Source organism: Cupressus sempervirens, chromosome 2 (genome assembly GCF_028749045.1).
Source record: "Cupressus sempervirens isolate cs-2001-9-10 chromosome 2, ASM2874904v1, whole genome shotgun sequence".
In the NCBI taxonomy this organism is placed as follows: Eukaryota; Viridiplantae; Streptophyta; class Pinopsida; order Cupressales; family Cupressaceae; genus Cupressus; species Cupressus sempervirens.
The window spans coordinates 591,894,537-591,917,403 of NC_143119.1; positions in this window are offsets into that span (position 1 = coordinate 591,894,537).

Below are 22,867 nucleotides of genomic sequence, written 5' to 3' on the forward strand. Positions count from 1 at the left end.
GCGTTACTTGAATTGCCTTGAGTAGCCAAAGAAGCTATCATTATATGATGATCACCCTCTTCTTGAACACAATTTGATTACCTTCTTTGATTGAATCTCTTTTTCCATTTCTTAAAACATTGATCACTTTTATGCCCTTCTTTTCCACACTTGAAACATTTGATAGTATTTTCTCTTTTGAGATTATTATTGTAATTTCTCCCTTCATTTTGTGGCCTTTGATAATTTTGCCTATATTGATTATCTCTTTGTTGAGACCATTGTCTTTGATTATTTCTATATTGATTCCCTTCATTAGGTCTTTGATTTTGATATGTTCTTTCTTGATTATAATTCTTGTATTTCCCTCTAGCTAGACTCACTTTCAAACTTGTAAAGCCTTTCTTCTTCATTTAAAAAAGCACCATACACTTCTTCCAGTTTTATATTTTCAAATTTGTCAGTTAATTCTAAAGTATGAATGAAATTATTATACTCCTCTAGAAGACTTTCAATTAAAAATTCTATGATTTCATCATCTTCATACTCAACCTTGATCATTGCAAGGTGATTTCTTAAGTTTTCCAATTTAGCAATATGATCATTCATGCTATCTCCTACTTTCATTTTCAAATAAGTTAATTGCCTCTTAATATCCGTTACTTTATATTTACTTGTTCTTTCATACATTGCTTGTAAAGTTTCCCATATTGCCTTTGTTGTTGTTAAACCTTGAACATGAGGCCTAATCCCTAGACTAATTTGCCACAAAAGTGTAGCACGTGCATTCATTTCCTTTTTATTCCATTTCTTAAGTTCATCTTGATTCTTAGGTTCTTCTTCTATAACTACTTCCCATAAATCTTTCATTTGTAAAATTAACTCCATCTCACATTTCCAATTAGTATAATTTGAACCATCCAATTTTTTACTAACCACAAGATTAGACATCTCATCAACCATAGTTAAATTTCCAATTAATTACCAACACACATGAACACAATCACATAAGCATCAAGCATCTAGCAAAGACCACACCTTGATATTGGCCTTCTTAAGAACCTATCAAAACAAAGACTTTTAAGATTACCACTTCAACTTCCCACACAAATCTTTCAAAGTGCTCTTTATAATAATATCTTTCAAATGTACTTGATTACTATATCACCAAACAACCATTAAACACACACAATTTGTATCTTCAAACAAAACAGTCTCAACCACATATAGTATTTTAAAAGATTAGTAAAATAAAAAAAGCATGCAACACTCAAACTATGTTAAAAATCTCAGCAAAATATAGAAGCTTAACAAATAGTAAAATTCTGCCCCAAACATCAACTTATTCCTCCAATATTTCATAAATCAAACTATTCTCCAACCACACCAACACACATATCTATTCATCAAAATTTTTTTAGCTAAAATCAAACATACCTACAACACTTCCTTTGATTTGTTTAATTCTCGCTTAGCTCACAATGAAAATTGGTATTCACTAATCTCCAATGCAACTTTGTAATGGTGGAGGCAACCTTCTCACAATGATCTTCCTTACTCAACACAATCTACTTTCTTTTGATGCAAGAGCATCCAGAGGTATAAGGGCAATCTTGTGTCACCCAAAAAAAATGTACTTAGACTTAGTTTCTGTTTCATGTGTTTTCATTTTTGGATACCCATTTGGGTCAAATAAAGGTTCCAACTCTCACAGTTCCACTATCAGTGCGTCAAAAAATCTTGAAAAAATAGGAGCATGTAATTGGGCCATCATTTTGGTAAACTAGAAGATGTGAATTGGCTAGATGAATGTAATTGTGATTTAGAGCATTCCAAAAAAAGAATCAGGTCAAAAGGCCCCACGGTTTGAAAGTTATTATAGTTTTTTGGGTTTTGGAGACCTAAGAATGCTTCAAAGTCAGGTTAGGGGCATTAAATGACCTCAAAAAGGGCTGAAAAATGGGGGATGAGTGCAGCTCATCCATATGGCTATAGAGCGCTTCAAGAGCTTTTTGAAAATGTAAACGATTTGTCAATCGGAGCTACGGTTCAAAAGTTATGCCTCCCGAAAGTTCGGTTACCATTTTTGGATTCTTCTAGATTTGCACCGACTTCTAACGCAGCTTCTAGAACCTTCAATTTGGTCGGTGGATGCCTACTATCACTTTCTAGAATGTACTCCTAGTCCTTAACCCTCTGGGGTCTATTTAAGGATATTTTTGGCATTGTAAAAGGCAGTTCGGAGTGGAGTTTGAGAGGAGGTACTGAAAGGAGAAATTATCTCCAGATTTATGCTATTGTAAGCCCTTAGGGCATGTTTTGAAGTTTATTTTCTCTGTACTATTTGTACTAGCTTATTTTCTCGATGAATACAATTTCCCTTTTCTGTTGTGTCCATTTTGTTCTTGGGTTGTGTCACCATCAAGTGGTATCGGAGCTGGTTTTCCTGAGTGCGTAGACAGAACGCGGACTGTGCGGTAGTTTGCACCAGGACTGTGTGGTTGTGGGTTTGAGTTAAGAAGATGCCTCCACAAAGAGAGCATGGTGGAAGGGCCAGAGCTATTAATCCTGAGGAGGTTAGAGCCCTCCAAAGGCAGGTACAGGCATTGCAAGAGGAGCTCCGTAGAGGAGCAAATGTTGCCGCAGGTGACGACAACGAGGATGACAATGAAGAAGAAGTAATGGAACTAGAAGGGGAATTTGATGGGGAAGTTCTCAATCATGCAGAGGAAAGGCTTTTTAGGGCCATTACTAAGTTTGGGAAAAGACCTACAATTGAAGTGGGTGTATTTTCAAGAAATCTGAAACCAGATGAGTTGATCGATTGGATCAATGAACTGGAAGAATACTTTGAATATGAGGATATCAGGGACCCAGATAGGGTTAAGTTTGCAAAGCCCAAATTTAAAGGCCATGCCAAAATTTGGTGGCAAGAGGTTCAATTGGAAAGAAACAGAAGAGGAAAGGAGAAGATCACAAGATGGGATCGCATGGTGGACAAATTGAAGAAGCAGTTCATTCCTATGGACTATGAGCTTGATTTTTTTAAGAAGATGCATGGGTTAAAGCAAGTAGGAAGATCAGTCCAAGAATATACAGAGGAATTTTAATGACTCTTGATTAGAGTGGGACATGCAGAAGCAAATAAGGAGAAGGTTGCTCATTATATTAGTGGGTTGTGACCTAGCATCTAGGAGGAATTAAGTCTGGTGCCGAGCAAAGAATAGATGCTAAGTGAGACAGAGTTACTATAGGAGCTGAGCAAGACAAAATCCTATATGTGCTAAGCATCAAAAATCGGTAAGTGTCGAGTAACACAAAATCAACATATGAGTTTGGGCCTTCACAAACTCAAATTTAAACTATTTTTGAGCTGATTCAAGATGAATCCCGAAGGATCTAAAAGATAAGATCAAATTTATTACATTTCCTATTTAATCAAAATGCAACCAATCAAATAAATGGAGAAAGCATACAACCAATTAGGAAAGATGGAAAGAATTGAGTGAGAAAGATGGATGAGTCTCGATTGTAGATTCATACCTAACCTTAAGTCTCAAAGCCTTTATAAGGAGGTCAAAACCCCATAATTTAGTGTTTAAAAAAAAGGTCATGTGGGAATGTATGAAAGAATGATAGTGAAATTTTGAAGGAAGCAAAAGGGGTGTAAGGACTTAGAGGAAGAGCAACATTGTAGAATCAAGTTAATCAAACTAGAGCATCAACACTACAAATAGAGTTATATCATATCAAGAAGGATCAAATAAGATTGGACAGAACAAGGATCTAGAATCAACAATTGAAGATTTTAAGTTATTAGGTCAAGACATTTTACTATACTCTCTAACCGTTGTATTAGGAGAATGAAAATCTTATGATGATAGGTTCACTTAACAACTATATTGTAGATCCTTAATAGGGTTCTAAATCCTTTAATAGGGTAACATTCCAAGTGAGTGTTTCTAAATCCTTTAACAGGGTAGGCCTTTCACAGGGCATGCCATTATTGATGGTCAAACTTTGTAACCTTAACTAGTTACATATTGTTGCAGTGATAAGTTGTGGGTATCATCCCCACCCTAGTTTTACCTTCTCATTTTGGAGGGTTTTTGGGTGACCAAAATCTTGTGTTATCTATTTTAATGCATATCTTTATTTTCATGTTTATTAGAAGATATTAGATGCATGTGAATAATCTTAGTTAAAAATATTTAAGAGGTTAAATATTGTTACTTTTGATTAGTCCCCCTCTCATATGTTTACAAATCTTCCTACTTGTAAATTCCAACAATTGGTATTAGAGCCAAGTTCTCACAATGAGAATCCTTATAGCTTGGCGAAAAAGATCTAGAAATGGAAGTCTACAAACTTGGGAAGATCATAAAGAACTAGGAAATTGAGATACACCTCATTCTACATTCTTTGGAAGAATTAAGGAAATCCTTAAAGAGAAGAAAAGAGATTTTCATAACTGAGAATGATACACAGTACAAGGAGATTGACACCTCAAAAGTGTTTTCCAATGGAGATACCAAAGAGTTTGATGCAGCATTAGTAGACTTGATGGAAAAGAATAGAGCCCAAGAAAAAGAGATTAGAACTCTTAAGCTTGAACAAGAATCTCAAGCCATGATGCTTTGTGAAGTGACTGAACAGAAGAAAAGAGCCATTGAAGATAAGGCCATGATAGAAGAAGATAAGAGAAACCTTGCCAATAGATTGTAGGAAAAGTCAATTGAGCTTGCAAGAATTTCCAACATGCAGCTAGACACCCTAAGCTAGATGATGAATGCACATCATGAACTGAATGTCAAGGACATTGAGATCTCCACAATGAAGATGTAAAATGAACAACTAAAAAATGACCTAAAAAGAGAGAAGGAGATTCTAGAGAGCTTCAACAAATCCAATGAGGCAATCAAGTACTTTGAAAAACTTTTGAAATCACCAAGAGCCAACAATCATACTTCAAGACTAGGATACACTAGCACTGAAAAAGGAGAGTCATCTAAGACTACAAAAGAAATAAGTGACAAAGGTAAGAATACTAAACCTACTTATCATTTTTGTCATAAAAAGGGGCATAACTCTAATGTGTGTAGAAGCAAGAACACCCATCAACATGAAAAACCTAAGAACATGGGTCACTGTTACAAGTGCAACAAGCAAGGACATCAAGCACATGACTATAGGGAAAGAACTATCAGGACACCAAGATTTGAAAGTCACTGCTACAATTGCAATAAGTATAGACATAGAGCTTTTGAATGTAGATCAAAGCCCTAATCAACTAACAAGGGGAAATAATTATGGATATCACTACAATTGAGACTACAACACTAGGCATAACTATCACTATTGTCAAGAATATGGAATAATCCTTGAAAATTGCATAAGAACACATTTCAGTGGAAACTATAGTAGATGGTTGAGCCAAACTACATGCTTTAGTTGTTTGAAGACTGGACATATTAGAAAAAATTGCCCAACTAGGTCAAAGGCACCTAACTCAAAGTTCAACAAAGGAAAAGAGAAGGTAGATGTTGAACACATTAGAGGAGAAATGAATAAAATATGGAAGAAGAAAGATGGAAGTAGCACATCCAATGAAGGGATTACTTCACCCAAAAGGTCAAGTGGTCACACTTCATCCAACTAACCAAAAGAAGATATGTGGGACTGATATTTAATGTTTTATCATACATCAGTTCTAAGACAAGTATTGAAAAGGAGAGGTCAACATGAATAGAGATGCAAAGTTAAAATCTCAAGTGTTGCTGAGCTACCCTTAGATGTCGAGTAAAGATCTAGTACATGCTGAGTGGTTAGTTGCAGCCAAGTTAGAAGTGGGTGACAAGTGGTGGAAAAACAATGAAAGTTGAGTAAAGCAAAATTGCTTAGGAAGTCGAGGGGACAACTATAAATGCACTAAACATTAAATGTTATGAAATAAGGGTATATGATCACATTTTGAATCATTTTTCATCATAGTAAACAAAAGAGCAAAGATGAGAAGAGTACATAATGATTTCCAAGTAGTGTTCCAAACATTTGAGCAGATTTCTATGTAGGTTTAGCACAAATTCATTGATCTCAAGGTATTTATACTAGTGCTAAGCTACACAATTTCAAAAATTCTTTGTATAGAAACCCTAGATTGCACAAATTGCCTCTAGTTCTAGGAAACCTCAAGAGAAAAGTCATTTCAAGTTCAACTAGTGTCAAATGAAGTTAAGCAACCTAATTTTTGACCTATCCCTGAAGTTTCCTATAAGAATGACCAAGAAAGAGCCCTATCTGTAATTTCTCCTAAGGTAGTAATGGTGCAAGATGTTAGGAGATGCTATAATTGTAAGATAGGTGCCATTGGAGACATGGTAATTAGGGAAGCATATGATAAGTTGTGTGAAAATGGAGTTTTGAAGGAAGAATTCCATATCATTGAGAGGAAGGGCTTAACTCATGCCTTAGAATTCCCTACTATTTTTACGACCTAATGGATTAGAATTGTGTTGAGTAGGATACATGATGGTAGCTTGTGGTTAAAAGATGGCCTAGGCAAGATATCAAAAAGGATTGTTCACAGGGTAACATGGTATCCAACCCTAGATCGGCCCAAAACCCTAAGGAGTGACTCTAAGGAAGCTATTGAGAAGAATAGAGGCATGACTATAGATACCATTAAGGATCCTTTTGTTGATTTTGCTGTCAAAGTCATATCGCACAAATTTTACCAATCTAGCAGACTCAATAGTGTACCATGCATTACAGTAGATGTTGGCTACAAACTTGTTAAAAAGGATCATACCTATGATCTAGCTGAACTGTAATAGCAACAAATCAATGAAAATTTAGGAGCTATAAGAAGAACAAAGGGAGCCCAATGTAAATTTGGTACAATTTTGATATGTATATTCTTCTATGTATAGAATGAATTCCCATCTTTTGGAAAAGTTATCTAGAAGAAAAATAGGTCCATTGTAGCCTAGGTAAATGAATACACTAAACAAAAGGGAGCCAATTTTGAGACATTAATGACTAGCTATTTTGAAGATTTCAAGAATTTAATGAAGCAGAGACTTAGGATTCTAGTCTCACTTGTGGAGAAGTACACAAATAATATTTGTTTTCTTGTTGACATTGATTACACTTACATTCAAGCAGTCATACCAAGGGTAAGGTGGCTTACACCTCTTGGATATGAGATAAATATTGATGAAGCATCTACAATAATAAAAACATTGTTAGCAAAGGAAGTAGATAAGAGTGCCCTACATTTTGGCACATATGATGTGGTGAGATTCAAGGTGGATATGGAACTAAAAACTACTTCTACACTTAAGAAAAAAGATAAACTAGTGAAGAAGCTCAAGGCCAAATTTGGAGAAGGCACAACAGAGGCAGAGGAAGAAGAAGATGAAGAAGAAGAAGAAGAGGAATAGGGGCAAGGGCCACTAGCATTAACCCAAGGAATGGGTGAAGATGTTGAAGAAGAAGAAGGTGTTGAGCAAGAAGAAAAAGCACCTAAGGATGAGCCCAAAAAGAGGAAAGCACAAAAGTAGCCTACTACATAGCCTAAGGGCAAGAAGAAGATAGCCAGGCCAAGCCTAACAAAACCCACCACAAGGGAAGATACAAGGGCTACAACTAAGGTAGCCAAGGAACAGGAAAAGAAGAAAGTTATAGAGTAGGGAGGGCCAATAGAGAAAAAGAGGAGAAACTATGTGGCACCTCCCAAATTAGATGAGGAGAGAATTGAATTAGAGGACACCAGTTAGTTTAGAGTGGTAAACCACACCACTAAATTAGATTTGGAGAATATATGTGGTAATATTAGGGATAATACAGACTTGTCTAGATTGAAAACCATTGTTTTCAATAAGTTAAGTAGAGAGGAGAAAAACATAGTGGAAGGGTCAATCTACACTATGATGGCCATGTTTAAGAATACTCCACTTGAATTGGATAATACTATGCCTAAGGAGCTATACTCCACTGTAGAGAATAAATGGCATTATTGCCTAAATATAGAGAAAGAAATAAGAGAGTCAACACTCGATCGTGCGATGCCTGACCTCACAAAAGGTCAAATAAGCAAGGCAAGTAAGAAACATGGGAGAAAATTTGCACCCAAATATAGAGCATTTAGTATTCTACAAAATAAAATAGAGGATGTTGTGAAAAAGTCCACACAAATGTGGAAATTGATTTATGGGCTGACTACAATGAAGGAAGGACAAGAAGATCCCTTTGAGGGAAGAAATAAAGATGAGGAAGAAGAGGAAAATGAAAAGGAGAAAGAAGGAGAGAAAGAAAATGAAGAAGTTTCAATGGAGAAGGAAACACAGAAAAGTGATATGGCAATAGCTGAAGAGCAGCAATAGGAATAGAGTGTGCAAGACACACAACTACCATCACCTAGTCCTCCACATGCAACACCTACATCTATAGAGACAATAATTGTGAAGGATGTTGCTAACACCTTTGGTCTGAATATCAACCCATTGACTACAGAGGATCTCAAAAAGATCCTTCACCAGACTACTTTACAAGCACAATTGTGTACCAATCCAGTCTTGGTGAGTGTAGAAGAACTTTAGAAGGCAGTAGCTGAGATAACCAAGGAGAAGGTGAATCCACAAGAAACACCTTCATAAACTCCAACAACTACAAGTGAACAACCATAAGAGCAACAAGCACAAGATGCATTTGCTAAGGTTGATTCCATAGTTATAGTAACTTCAATTTCCAAGGAGCAAGCAAAGGAGAAAATAGGACAAAAGGATACCTCTACTCCTATAACACAAATTCAAGGTGCACCTCCTCTAATTACAATAATTGATCAAGGCAAAACTGAAGAAGACAAGGAGGAGATCCCTAAGGAGAAGGAACAAGACACAATCCAAACATTGGTCAATTTTCCTACTATAGGGACTCCTACTGGAACTACACAACGGTCAAGCACTGATGCAGTACCACTGCAAATATTAGCACCAGACTTGAGCTCTACCAAGGTAGCAAGGGTACATCACTGTGGAGACCCTTTCATTTTATGGGTCTTTGGTGATTTTTTTAATTAATTAAGTCAAATTAAAAGATTAATTAATGATTTAATTTAATGAAAATTATTACAATATTTTCAATATTTAATTATATTTAATTAATTGGGAAATTAATTAAATAAAAAAATTAAATTTAAATAGAAAATTATAATCTATTTTGAGAGCATAATAATATTTAATTAATTTAATAATAATATATTTAGCAGATCATTTTTAAATAAATGTTAAATATTATTATTATTTAAGTTAATAAATATTATAAAAAAAATTGTTTCAAAAATTAATAATAGAGAGTAAGTAATTATTTAATAAAGTTTATTTTAATTAAATCACATAAAGTTTATGCATGAGATTAAAATATAATAAATTAATTAAAAAAAGGAGGCAAGTAAATTTAAATAAATATATTTTATATTGAAATAGGCATGCATGAAAACATAAAAGAAAAGTTAATAAAGAGTTAAAGGGTGTTGATCAAGGAGTTCCCTCAGGTGATCGCACAGAGAGTTGCGTGTCAGCAATTGTTCAGTTTTGGGGGATCGGGAATTTTGGAGAAGAATTTTTTCAGAAAGAAGGTTTTGATAGAAAATATTTCTCTCGGAATCTTTTCGGTGTTGGTGAATTTAACACCATAACCAGGTAGATCCTTGTGTTTTGTTCACCCAGTTAATTATGTAATTTAATGTTCTTGTCTTCTTTGTGATTGTCGAAATAGATGTTTTCCAATTTTCATTTGTATGAATCTTTCAATCTTTCATTCTGAATCTATTGATATTTGTACCGAATTCCATCCATATATCAGAGAAACCCTCATTCTATAGATTAAAGAAATTATTATTTTAATTAGGAAGGGTTTGAAATGAAATCAAAATTTTAGAATTTAAATTTGACTAGTTTGCCATATTTTCCCTATTATAATATTTCATAAATATCTTTCAAAAAAAAATTAAAAACAAATTTAAAGGGGCCTACTGGTTTGTTTTATTTATCAACAAAATACATTTAAAAAAGAAGAAAAAAAAGAAAAAGAGAGATTGATTGCGATTTTGGTTTCGGGTGGGGGGGGAATAGTGTTGACTGTTCTTTTTTAAAAAGCAATTATATTAAATAATTTTTTTGGTGGGCGAGGGCCACCAACTCTCCCCGACTGTCCCTTTAGGGGACATGCAATTTAAAATCACATGCAAATCATGTGTTACAAATTGTTTATTATTATTATTTAAAATTAATGTATTTAAAAAGTTTAAAATATGTTATATTTAATTTATTAAAGTTTTAAATAAATTAAAATTTAATTTAATTTAAATATGGTTTGATTAAAAGTTAGTTTTAAATTAATTTAATTTTAATTTAATTTAATTATGATTTAATTGAAAGTTAATTTTAATAAGGTTTTTATTAATATGCATTTATTAATGAATTTATTTATTTATTTAAAAAAAGGGTTATTATTGAAATATAGTTATAAATAATTAATTTAATTATTAATTGACTAATTGTTGATAGAATGTTATAAATCGGTAAGGGGGATTCTCTATTTAATAATAATAAATAATTGCCAATTAATTATTTAATAATAATTATTTGATATTTAAGAAAAATCTTTATAGAGATAATGCTTGTTTTAAGAGCTTAAGCTAATAAGGTATTCATATTCAAATACAAGAATCCGTTGTTAGGGTTTAATGGGAATTTCATATGCTTGAAAACTTACATCGAAACAAAAACTTAAACCTAACTATAAACTCAACTATGTGTTTTCAAAATCAAACCAAACTATGAATTACACTATTATCTGTATGTTGTTAGTGCTTTGGGTTTGGGTTGACTAGAGTGTTGACCAGTTTTAGGATGTCTACCAGAGGCTTGGGAGTTATTTGATTGTGGTATTATGATGATTTAATCTTGATCTTTTATACTCAACCATGGTAATGTGTTGGTATGCTCTATGATGAGTTTAGTTGTATTGTTCATTATTGCTTTCAATGTCCTTGTGGGATAACGAGATGGATGTTATAACATATTTGACTTAACCTTTTTGAGTCTTCGATTAGTATTTTTGGGATGCTTTCCAGTTGCTTGTAGAGAACTAATGGGTTATTGTGAATTATTTTTTGATGCTTTGTAGTCACTTGCATAGGACTAAGGTGAAATTCGTGATTCTTTGATTTATACTTTTATGAGCCTAGGGTAGGTTATCTATATGTAATGTCAGGAAGTGGCTTGCAATGGAGGCCAGGGCCCAAAGTGGTTGCTAGGTTAACCCATTGTAAGTTGTTTAATAAGTGAAAACACTACACTAAATGAGAGTAAAATGAACCTAATAAGAGTCTTTATATGTTCTCACCCATGCCTTGAGTGCTAGTATAGATTAGGATGGGAGTAGAGAGAATGCTTGGTTGTGACCATGCATCATTAGTATGCCTTGTTAATACAAAAAGATACTAGTACTGCATAGAGTCACTAGGAGGTCGAGGTCAAGTTAGACTGCCAGGGTAACTCTAGCATTGATTCATGTGATGACACTTGCCACTTCCATAATAGATTTCCTACATGTCTTTATGTGCCTCTAGGTCTAGATGTCAATTTATCTTGGAACCTTTGAGTTAGATTAATTTTAGAGTTTCCTTGACATAGATATTACTTTTGATTTTGGGATTGATATCCTATTTAGGATTTGAGATTATCTCCTTAGCATGGTGGGAGTGGACCTTTTTGGGTTACCACATGATCAGGTGGTAGTACTTTTTACTCTTACCATTTAAATCCATCTGTTGTTGTCGTGGTTGGAGTTTCTTGTTTGCTTTTCCTTTTATTGTATCTTTGTGTATTATGAGAGATGATTATATCTTTATGATGGATGATTTCACTTATTGTATTGTAATTAGTTCCATGGATCCGAAAGGGATGATGTAATCTATTTTATAAATGTATATTCTTTCAGCCTTTCATACCCTATGACATGTACAATGGATGATTGAATTTATTGCCAAGTGGAATTCAGAACAAATGTATATTATTTAAATGGACTTGGACTTCTAGTTATTCTTTTATGCTGATGTGTTATTTAATTGACTTAGTATTAATTAAATTTAAATGTGACTCAATGCCTTGGGATCCTTAAGGAATGTAATCTATTATGTTTTCTTATGTATGATTGTATGTTAATTCTTCCACTACTTTATGATTGTTGTTATATGTCATCATAAAACAAATAAATTTGGCAAACTTAGTGAAACTTTAGGTTAGTTCTTTTGGATCCCTTGGCGTGGTGTAACACACAAGACTTGATGGGCCCCAGAACTTGACTCTTTATCATGCCTAATGGGGAAGTTAGATTTTTTGAGAACATGTTGCATTTTTTTGGGTTTCTTGTAGTATGTTGTACTATTTTTGGCAACTTGGAGATCGCTCATACAAGATAACCCTAATTTTGAATGAATCTATTTCATGAAAAGATAAATTGGGCATTATCATTTGTGTGACTATGAGCTTCACATGAACAATTTAATTATTTGAGATTGTAGTGAATTGTCATTAATGAAAATTACCTCCAATGTGATGTGAGCCATCATTATTATTACTTCTTTCTCACCACATTTGAGAAGCTGAGAGGTTCTTATTCTCTACTTATCATTTGTATACATTCCAAAATTTGAGCATTTTCTAGGTTTACTATCTAATTAAAAATTTGCATTTGGGCTCTTCATTACTCTGTGAGTTCATCCAATTTTCTATTATGGGTGGGGATAGGCACTATATTTATCTTTATAGAATTGAGGAGGAATTCATCAATGACCCCATTATCATGTATATCTACAAGGATGGAGGCATTCTTCCATTTATGGAAAGTATGATGGGTCATGACAAGAATGTCATGGTCTAGTTTGTTAAGTCCTAGAAAGACATAAAAGTTATAGTGAGAGGGTTTACTTTTGAGATCAATGAAGAGGTTATAGCCTAGAATATGGGACTTGATATTATTGGGTGGGAGAGGAAGAAGGCCAACAGGTCTCTAAATGCAGCGGGTCTGGACCAATTCTTCAAATTTTTTAAGGAAAAGCCCATCAAGAAGAATGGTGGCTACAACATAAAGAACCTCCCAAAAATTTGGCTGAAAATTTGTAAAATTATTATCAAGTATTTCACTTTGGAAGACATGTATGAGGTTTACTACTACTATCACCTCCCTTTTTCCAACCATATTCATGACAAGGACCTCATTTCCATTCTATTTTTTCTTATTACACTCTTTGTAAATTTTGTGTTGGAATCTTTAGAGGCCATTAACCTTGGGGAAAAGATGGTTATTCTTCACCAAGGTTTAATATTTTTTCTATTCTAGTTTCATTGTGCCCTTTTCCCTCTTTCCAGTCCTAATGTGCCTCTCATTTCTAGCTATACCATTATTACTCACTTGACCTTTGGTCAAGCTTTATAGTCCATCCTAGTCTCCTCGACTAAGAGTCTATAAACCTTGGTTGTTAAAAGGAAAAGAGAAGAGCTATAAAACATTGCTAGGGGTTCAAGAACAAAACAAAGAGAACCCTCAACATTGTTGACAATGATGAAGAGACTATTTACCATACTTGTTACTCATTTAGGATTGCTAAAGAGAAGGGGAAGCAATTTATATAAAATTTGACTATTGAGGAGTCCTCTTAGGACACTAATGTTAAAGTAACCCCTAAATTTGAGTCCATTGATTCCTCTTCTAAGGATACTAAAACCCCTGAAAATGTCCCTCCCCCACTCAGAAACACCCCTATCTCCTATACATCTCTCATCCCCCACTTTCCCTCAGATTGCTCTCCCTAGCTCTACTCCACTAATTTTTTATGGTAGGCTATAATGTTTTTGTGAGAAGTCTCATTAGCAGTGTGCTCAAATCTCTTAGAACCTAGGTGGACTAGCTCAAAAAGACAATGGATCAACTGAAAGATGTAGGGGTTTTGAAAAAGTTTTAGAGATATCAGTAAGGTCACCATGAAAATCATGCATGTGAGTACCACCACCTTGTGCACTCTATAGGATAAATTCCCTAGTGTGGATGGTACTTGGGGAAAAGAGCCTAAGGAGTTTTCCCAATTCCCTAATGAATAGTGGGCTAGCATTTTGTAATTGAAGAGAATCAATGGTACCTAGTAGGCTTCAATATGATGGTTCTTTTTTGCTCTAATAGCCTGTGGGGCTTTGATACTCTCAAGTTTTTCTATATGTTTAAAAACTCTTGACCTATGCGGCTTAATAGTTTAGTCTACTTTGATATGATGAACTTTTGTAGTTTATTCTCCTTTTTGTTAATTGATCTTGCTAGAACTTTGATGCTTAAGTCCTTTCTTAAGTTGGTTTTTGATAGAGGAAAGTTACTGTGGGGTTCCTTATCTATCCATTCTTTGGGTGTTGTTAATCCTTTGTCAATGTACATATAAAGTTCTTCTTGTACCATGGGCTAAGACCCTCTTCATGATACTTTTATAAAAAAAAACAAACATTGGAGAAGATTTCCTTAGTATTTGCAATCTAAGTGGCTAGAATTAAGAGAAATAAGTTATTAGGAAAAGTTCTATTGTTTGGTGGAAATTATATTGGATAAATACTCAAGTTTCAATTTTAATATACATAGAATAAAAATACGAATGCAACTGATGAAATTTTTTTTTATGGGAGATAGTGACTAGGAAAGAAAAACCACCTACATATGCAAATAAATGATTAGAGTAGAGTAGTAGGATTGATAAAGCCAAGGCTATTATTGGTCTTTCTATTTCATATTCTGAACATCATCACATAGATTTAGATTAGTCTTGTGTTGATATTTGAGGTAATTTAAATAAATCTATTTAGAGAAAAAGATGTCAATGCATAGTTTTCTTTAGAACTCCAATTATTTAGCTTCAAATTGGAGAATTACATCATAATGTTGAACCATATAAGTAACCTAAGATCTCTCATTAGGAATTTTTTAAAGGTTTAAGGATCCTATTGATGATGATTATGCAAGGCTATCTTATTAATAAATTATCTTCCAAATATAATAATGTTTTCATTACACTTAGCCAAATCAATTCACAAACTTTAGAGGATATGATTTCAACACTTATAGTGGAAGAAAAGAGGAAAAATAAAGTTATAGAAGAAGATCATCTAATATACAAGGCATTGTACTCATGAAGCACTTTAAAATGGGTAAACAAAATTAAAAGAGACAACAAATGTTTTTATTGTAAGAAAAAGGGCCACATAAAATGGATTTGTAGAATTAGAGCTAGTGATATTCTTAGAGGAAAACTGAAAGAAAAATTTGATGAAGAGGGTAATGTTTCTCGCATTAAAGACACAAATACATCAAATGATGTAGAAATTATTAATAGTTCTCTTATAAATCCCAATTTTATGCTTTGGTCCTTTATATCTGGAGGTTGTCAACATCATAGGATGAAGGAACTTCCATCATCTCTAGTCATGATCTTCTCTCTTTGAGACGGTGCTCTGCATGAGAAGAGTTTTTGATTTTCTATTTTGTATTGCTTTTTGATGTAGACAAATGTGAAGAATACCTTTTTTTTATAGCTTTATTTTGGAGACAAATTTGGGACTTGATATTGCACTCAATATGGATTGTTGTCAAGCAAGATTCAAAGTATATGACCAAGAATTATACCCTTTCACATTCACTAGACAATGATAGAGATCTATCACATCTTTTACGGATCATTTTTTAATAATTCAAGACTTTGTGATTTAAGAACAAAAATTAAAGCTACACCTTTTTGAGGGTCACACAATAACTTGGTGGAGCCTTGCTTGGTTTAAGGTCTACTACTTAAGAAAAATATTTTCTCAAAATATATATTCAACATGTGTTGCTATGTAAATCTAAAGGGGGTCCCTAAGGTAAGGTGTTTTGATGTTTTTAGGATGAATGTATTAAGGAGGGAATGTTAGTGTAATAACATTAAATAATGTAATTGTCTATTAGTTAAAACTAGTTACAATTGTGCAGTTACTAAATTGCAATACCTGCAATACCTCTTGTATAAAAAGGGAGCACAAATTATTCAAATAGACAATAAAATTTTATCATTATTTTCTCTATCAATTGAAAAAGCACTGAACTATCCAAAATCAAGGAGTTTGGGTCTCACAAGATCCTACCATAGACACATGGACACGCTTTTGGGTGGGCACAACCAACTCTATGTAGACCAATGATAAAACCATATGCAATGGTTAGATTCAAGAATTGCAACATCACAAGAAAACCACAATCACACTTGGGAAAAAATCAAGTGGAAACCATAAGGAAGCTCATTACTACATATCTCAATCAAACACTTTGTTGAGGGCATAGATTCCAATGGAATCATCTAGTCATAATGTTAAAACATGGCGATGACATATAATGCCCAAAATACACCAGTACTCCAAAATTTGACAAAAACCAAAAGTCCACATTGTACAATAAAAAAAACACTTTTATATTAGTATGAAAATATCTCAGAATTTTGTCTAATTATTTTGATTCCAAAATCCCAATCTTTGTAGTAGAGTCTATAAAAACAAAAAATCAAGTCAAGCCAAACAAAGCAGAAAAAAAACAAGGTGGTATGCAAAATGAGGTGACACCAAAAACACCTAAAACTCAAACATCTCATAATTCAATAAAATGGAAATCCCATTTCCGAATCAAGCCCAAACTCCTAAAAATATAATAAAATTCAAGTTTTGGACACATGAAAAATCTGACAACATAACTAGGTAAAAACTTTCATTTCCAAAGAATAAAATAACATTAATACTCATGCTCATCCAACTAGATCATGGAATTGCATGAAATCAAAGGGTAACACTAATTCTAAAACCCCAAGCATTTAAAAATTGAAAGAAAGAAATTAAAAAGTGTAAAATAAGTAAGAAGACCCTTCCACACATGAATGGTAAAAACTAAGAAGGGGAAGAAATAAGTAGAGACTCCACCAAATTAGATGAAACCTTTGGTGAAGTGGACTAGTCATGACACAAATCCAACAAGTCACTTCACGTAGAAACCTGACAACCAAATCAAACATAATGAACAAATGAATGATTTCCTCCAAGAGTGTTTGGAGGAAAATCCTCCAATTCTAATAACATGAAACTAATAAGTGAGAATAAAACTCACTTTTTGGCATAATAAAAGGAATTTTACAAAATAGCTAAAAAAAAAGTTTATCAACCCACTTAATAATCTGTTTTCTTTTTTCTCCAATTAAATAAGATATTTCTAGGCATTTGGAATTTAAATACAAAAAAATAGCCAATAAATTAAACCAAATAATTAAAATCCCCAACAATCAGTTAAATCAATGTTAATTAATCTTTTATGAAAAAATCATGGAACCCTAAATGCACAGGCACATTTATAGGTCGAATCACATAATGCATTATGAGTCCATATTTACTGTCATTTAATATAGGCATAATAATGTAATGACATAGATACATCTCTCATCCAAGGACAATACTGACTCAATATGCAAGGTCAGACTAGTCATGATCTCCTAGTGCCTATTGTTGGGGATATAGGTACACAATTAGATCTTGTAACCAAGGTGGATGTTCTTGGCACTTGTTTAAGAAATAAGAAAACATCAAGTATATATTCTCAATATATAAATAACCAAAGCACACCTAGACACACACTCACATTAAAGGAGAATGAGACACCGTGTAGATCTCACAACCAAGTTACTATGGCTATGTTCCCACATCATGGTAGTACCAATGGGAAATCCATGCATAACACTAGTTTAATACAACATAATAAAATTCCAAATATTATAATATAGTGTCAATGATGTTTATGATACAAGATATAGTTGTAAGGTGCATATAAGAGGTGTTATTATTAAGGCTTCATGTCTATTTAGTGAGGTGTTAGATATCTTATGACAATTTAAATGCTTAGGTTTGGGTGTGTATTATTGGCCACTTATTTTGGAATAAAAATGATGTCATCTTATATTCATTTCCCCTATATATGAGATCAAGTTATTGTGCTCGTCATTTAAGCACACTAGTAAATTTACACCTATTTATCAACAAGGGTTGGTTGATATATTGATGAACAATAGTCCAAAAAATTTGACGCTATAATTTTGTCAAAATTCCAAAGAAATCTAGGGTTGTCTATATATCGATGAAAAACCCCATTGAAAATGATCCCAATCTCTATCATGAGGTGACATTAGATCATTACTAGAAATTTTTTAAACTTTGATCATTAGGAAATCGTGATCAACAAGCTTTCCATGCTATCGACAATAGGCCTTGTCGAAACTTTGATGACTAGGAGATTGTTATCAATGAGCTTTCCATGCCATCGATAGTAGGCCTCATCAAAACATTGATGAAAAATCATTAGAATCCTATGAGATTTTGACAACATTTCCATGTCATTGATGACAACCCTGGCTGAATTTTTTTTAATAAATTTATAAGAATCCTATTTGTCTAGTGATCCAAGGTAAGTCAACTATCAGTCTATGGGGAGTAAGTGTCCCTGTTGATTTAAGAGTGTGGGAATACATTTTATAGTTTGATAGGAGAGTGACATTCCACATGTTTAGTTGTCTATCACAAGTTTGAAAAAGTTAAGGATGCTATTAGGGGTTTAGTATCAAATATTAGTTCAAGGGTATGTCACAAGTAACAGTCTTAGGCCTGAAGAGAGTCAAGGACTGAAGGGTCAAGAGTTGATCCAAGGATTGGATAAATGAAAAGATGTAATATGGGTTGGTTGGGAGAGAGGGATAGTTACATTTTATTTTCTACATACTGATAGTGATGGTAGTTGTCAATGGACATTAAGGATGGAAAATATTGTGTTTGAATAGCCTAAGGGTGTGGACATAGGGAAGGAAAAGATGTTTCATGATGAGAGTGTGATAAAAAATTGTGACTTAAATCAGAATTTGGACCTTTTAGTTGTCTATCACAAGTTTGAAAAAGTTAAGGATGCTATTAGGGGTTTAGTATCAAATATTAGTTCAAGGGTATGTCACAAGCAACAGTCTTAGGCCTAAAGAGAGTCAAGGACTGAAGGGTCAAGAGTTGATCCAAGGATTGGATAAATAAAAAGATGTAATGTAGGTTGGTTGGGAGAGAGGGATAGTTACATTTTATTGTCTACATACTGGTAGTGATGGTAGTTGTCAATGGACATTAAGGATGGAAAATATTGTGTTTGAATAGCCTAAGGGTGTGGACACAGGGAAGGAAAAGATGTCTCATTATGAGAGTGTGATAAAAAATTGTGATTGAAATCAGAATTTGGACCTTGCAATATGATTAATAGTTGATGGACTAATCAAAGTTTGAGTGCATAATGTTTAAGGAGTTGAGTTTTGAATAGTGTCATTGGTAAGGGAAGATGATGTAGAAGTTGTATCATACAAATAGTTGAGAAATTATTCTTATTTAAATATTGTGTGTAACACCCACTTATAACCAACCAATCTATGCTTGGAGAGGTGTGTCTCTTCACATTCTTGCAAGATATAAGATGTGATTCAAACTCTTTTCAAAGGGGGATCAGCTAGATGTTTTTATATTAAAATATTATCCTTTAGAGATTACTACAATTAGAGAAACCTTAATACCATTCTATCCAATTGGAATGATAAGGAGAGAATCACCGATTGACATCCCTCAATAATTTCCTTCTAGATTCAAACCATAAATAGATTCAATCCTTGCTTGCAATAAAATTATATCAAATATAAACATACAAGCATTAGTAGTATTTTTTATATAATCAAATATAATTAAATAATTAAATATTACTATCTCTTTAGTAAGGGTGGTATCTAAACAAATTAAATGAATTATACAATATATATAATAATAATAATAACAATAATAAAATATTTCATTCTCATTCTTGGGAAGATAGACGTAGTAAATTTGAGTTCAATAGTGAGAAAATTCTTAGTTATTTTTTGTGAATAGAGAAGGTTATACCTAATCCTATATTGTACCAACCACCTTCAAGTATGGAGCAGAAGAATAGTTGTGGATTTTGTGAAGAGACCTAAGCAAGACAACTAACAATGGTAGTGATGGCTCGAAATGATTATTTCCTATGTATCCCCCTTATGACATATAATATTTAAGAGATGACGTCTCAAATGTAGAAGACACTTGTTCAAGGTACAAACTACTTTGAAGTGTTTTAAATGCAATAGTACTCTTCTTGACTACTTTTGTGGGGTAGTATATAGTCCATTATTGGTCTATGACCAATATAAGAACTTAAGTATGACTGTAGTGGCATGCCATGAATAATAAAGGGTAAAAAGGTGCTACAATCTAGTAGTACTATGAACGAATTGCATATTTGTAGTAGTGGATAGGAAAACTAAATATTCCCATTTCTTATGATTGTTGATTTGTTTTTTAAAGAAGTGTTTAGATTGCACAGTCTCCCTCATACCATTTGTAGTTATAGGGACATGTTTATCAACACATTATAACGAGAGTTATTTTGTTTGGTAGGGACATAATTGACTCCTAGTACTAATTATCATCTTTAGATAGATGAGCAAACCAAAATCATGAATACATGGGTTGGGTGTCTGCATTTTGGTGAGTATTTTTATGATACTAACTATCACATGACTATTGAATATCTTCAACTAAGGCATTGTAGAGATATAAAGCTTTGTCATTTACAGGCTTGGCCTTTGATGATAGAAAAGTGCCCCAAGAAAAATAAACCATATAGAGTTAATAGTAAAAATGTCATATGGTTTAAAGCATTGTATTTGGCATGTGTTGATCCCAATTCTAAACTAGTCAAAATTTGAACATTGGTATAATATTCAATATTTTCAAGATGAGCCATCATGTGATTCAACTAATAGATTTGAAGTCATATTTTTCATGCTCCACACACACACACACACACACACACACACACACACACCCACAATATGAAGTTCATATACATGCACATTCTTGATACATATTAAAAAAATTAAATATCCTAAATTTTTTATTGGCATGCTCAAAACTTGTTGAAAAACTTAATGGTTGTTAGTGCTAATAATAGATGGTGGTAATGAACTTTCAAAACTTTCTTCAAAGAAACAATAAGTGTATATGGTTTTAACCAAACATTTCAAAAGATTTCAAAAGTGATCTAAAGCCCAAAGGAAAAGATGAGTTGTCAAAGACGTTAAAGGCATAGCCCAAAGAATCTAAAGAATAAATACACTCTAAGTAATGTGTTATTGTTAGCAAATTACAAAAATTTTGAATTTTTTTTAAGACTCAACTAAGCATTTTTATATAAATGAAAGCATAACATCATATGTGTCTTGAAATATCTATAAATTATTCGAAACACCAATTGTAAAGTGGCTGGTTTGATGATATATTCTCAATGATGCTCAAAATACAATATGTATATGCATTACTATTCTTAAAATTAGAAACATTTTTAGAGTTATATAGGAGCATTTAGACCAATAGTTTGTATACATTCCCTAATAGATTCTATTGAAACATTTTACACACATGCCTATTTTCTTGAGTTGTGAATAGTGTATGCAATCTTTGAATTGTTAAGCCAATCAACACTCGCATCCCCTCTCTTTTCTAGTTGAATTATCCCCATTTGGTAATTGTGTGAAGGTGGAAATAAGAAAAATAAAAAATTACTAGTTTTAAATGTTGTAGGTTGAAATGGAGTTTAAATTAAGGAAAATTGCTTAAGATTTTGAATCTTCTATACATAATGCTTTGTCATAGCTTATAATTCCTTCTTGAGGCAACCTAATGAACCTCTGTGGCCATGTGTATGTAGTGAATATTAGGCTTTTCTGTTGAAAAAACCACACGATCATTATTTTATCTTACGCTCCATCATGTTGCTCAAAGCTTTTGACATCGTGCCTTTTGAATGATATATTCTCACATGAACATTCAATTCATTACTTTGCATTGACCTTAGGCATACCAAGACATATTCATTTTCATTCATCAACTAATCTTTCTATGTGTCATAGTTGGGAAAGGTGTGGATCATCTTGCGACTTTCCAAGATTTTGAATTACCTATTTATTGCAATTGAATTCACCTTTGAATTAAGATCACTGAAGGTAGAGAATGTAGAGTAGCAGAAGCTAGATAACCCAATTGAAGCAAGAGTTTGTGGATTTGGATTTGGAAAAGGAAGGAGTGAAAGTTGTAATAAAATTTTTAGATGGATTTTTTTATTCAATTTCTTTTGAAGCTAGTTTTGATGTTGGATTCAAAAATTAAAGGTGTTTTGTGAACCTTGTGGACTTAGAGATGCTGACAGTTTTCCAATTCTCTTTCAAATTTAAAGCTTATGTGAGGTTGTTATGATGGATCAGTTTTACATATTTTTTAATTATTATATCAGCCCCAATGGCTATCGTATCAATTTTATTTCAACTTTCTTTGTTGACATATCAATTCAATTGGTTTGGTATGAGTAATTTCCATTGGAGTTTGTAGTATTTTTACAATTGTTTGAAGCATTTATGTATTGCAATGTATAAGAGAGGTTGCTGATTTATAGAAGTGTGGTAATGTGGTGTTGTTTGAGAGCTCATTAAGGTATCTCCATCAGTGAAATTTGCAGCAATTGTTTTGTGGTATGTACAAGGAGTCCCTTGCATTAAGAAGAATACTATAATGGTTTTTTGCATTTTGAATCTCATGGCTACTTTAGGTTTTCAAATTTAAGTCAAGTCAATTGAATGATTTTTTCAAGGTGTGTGTGAAATTAGAGAGAGAGAGAGAGAGAGAGAGAG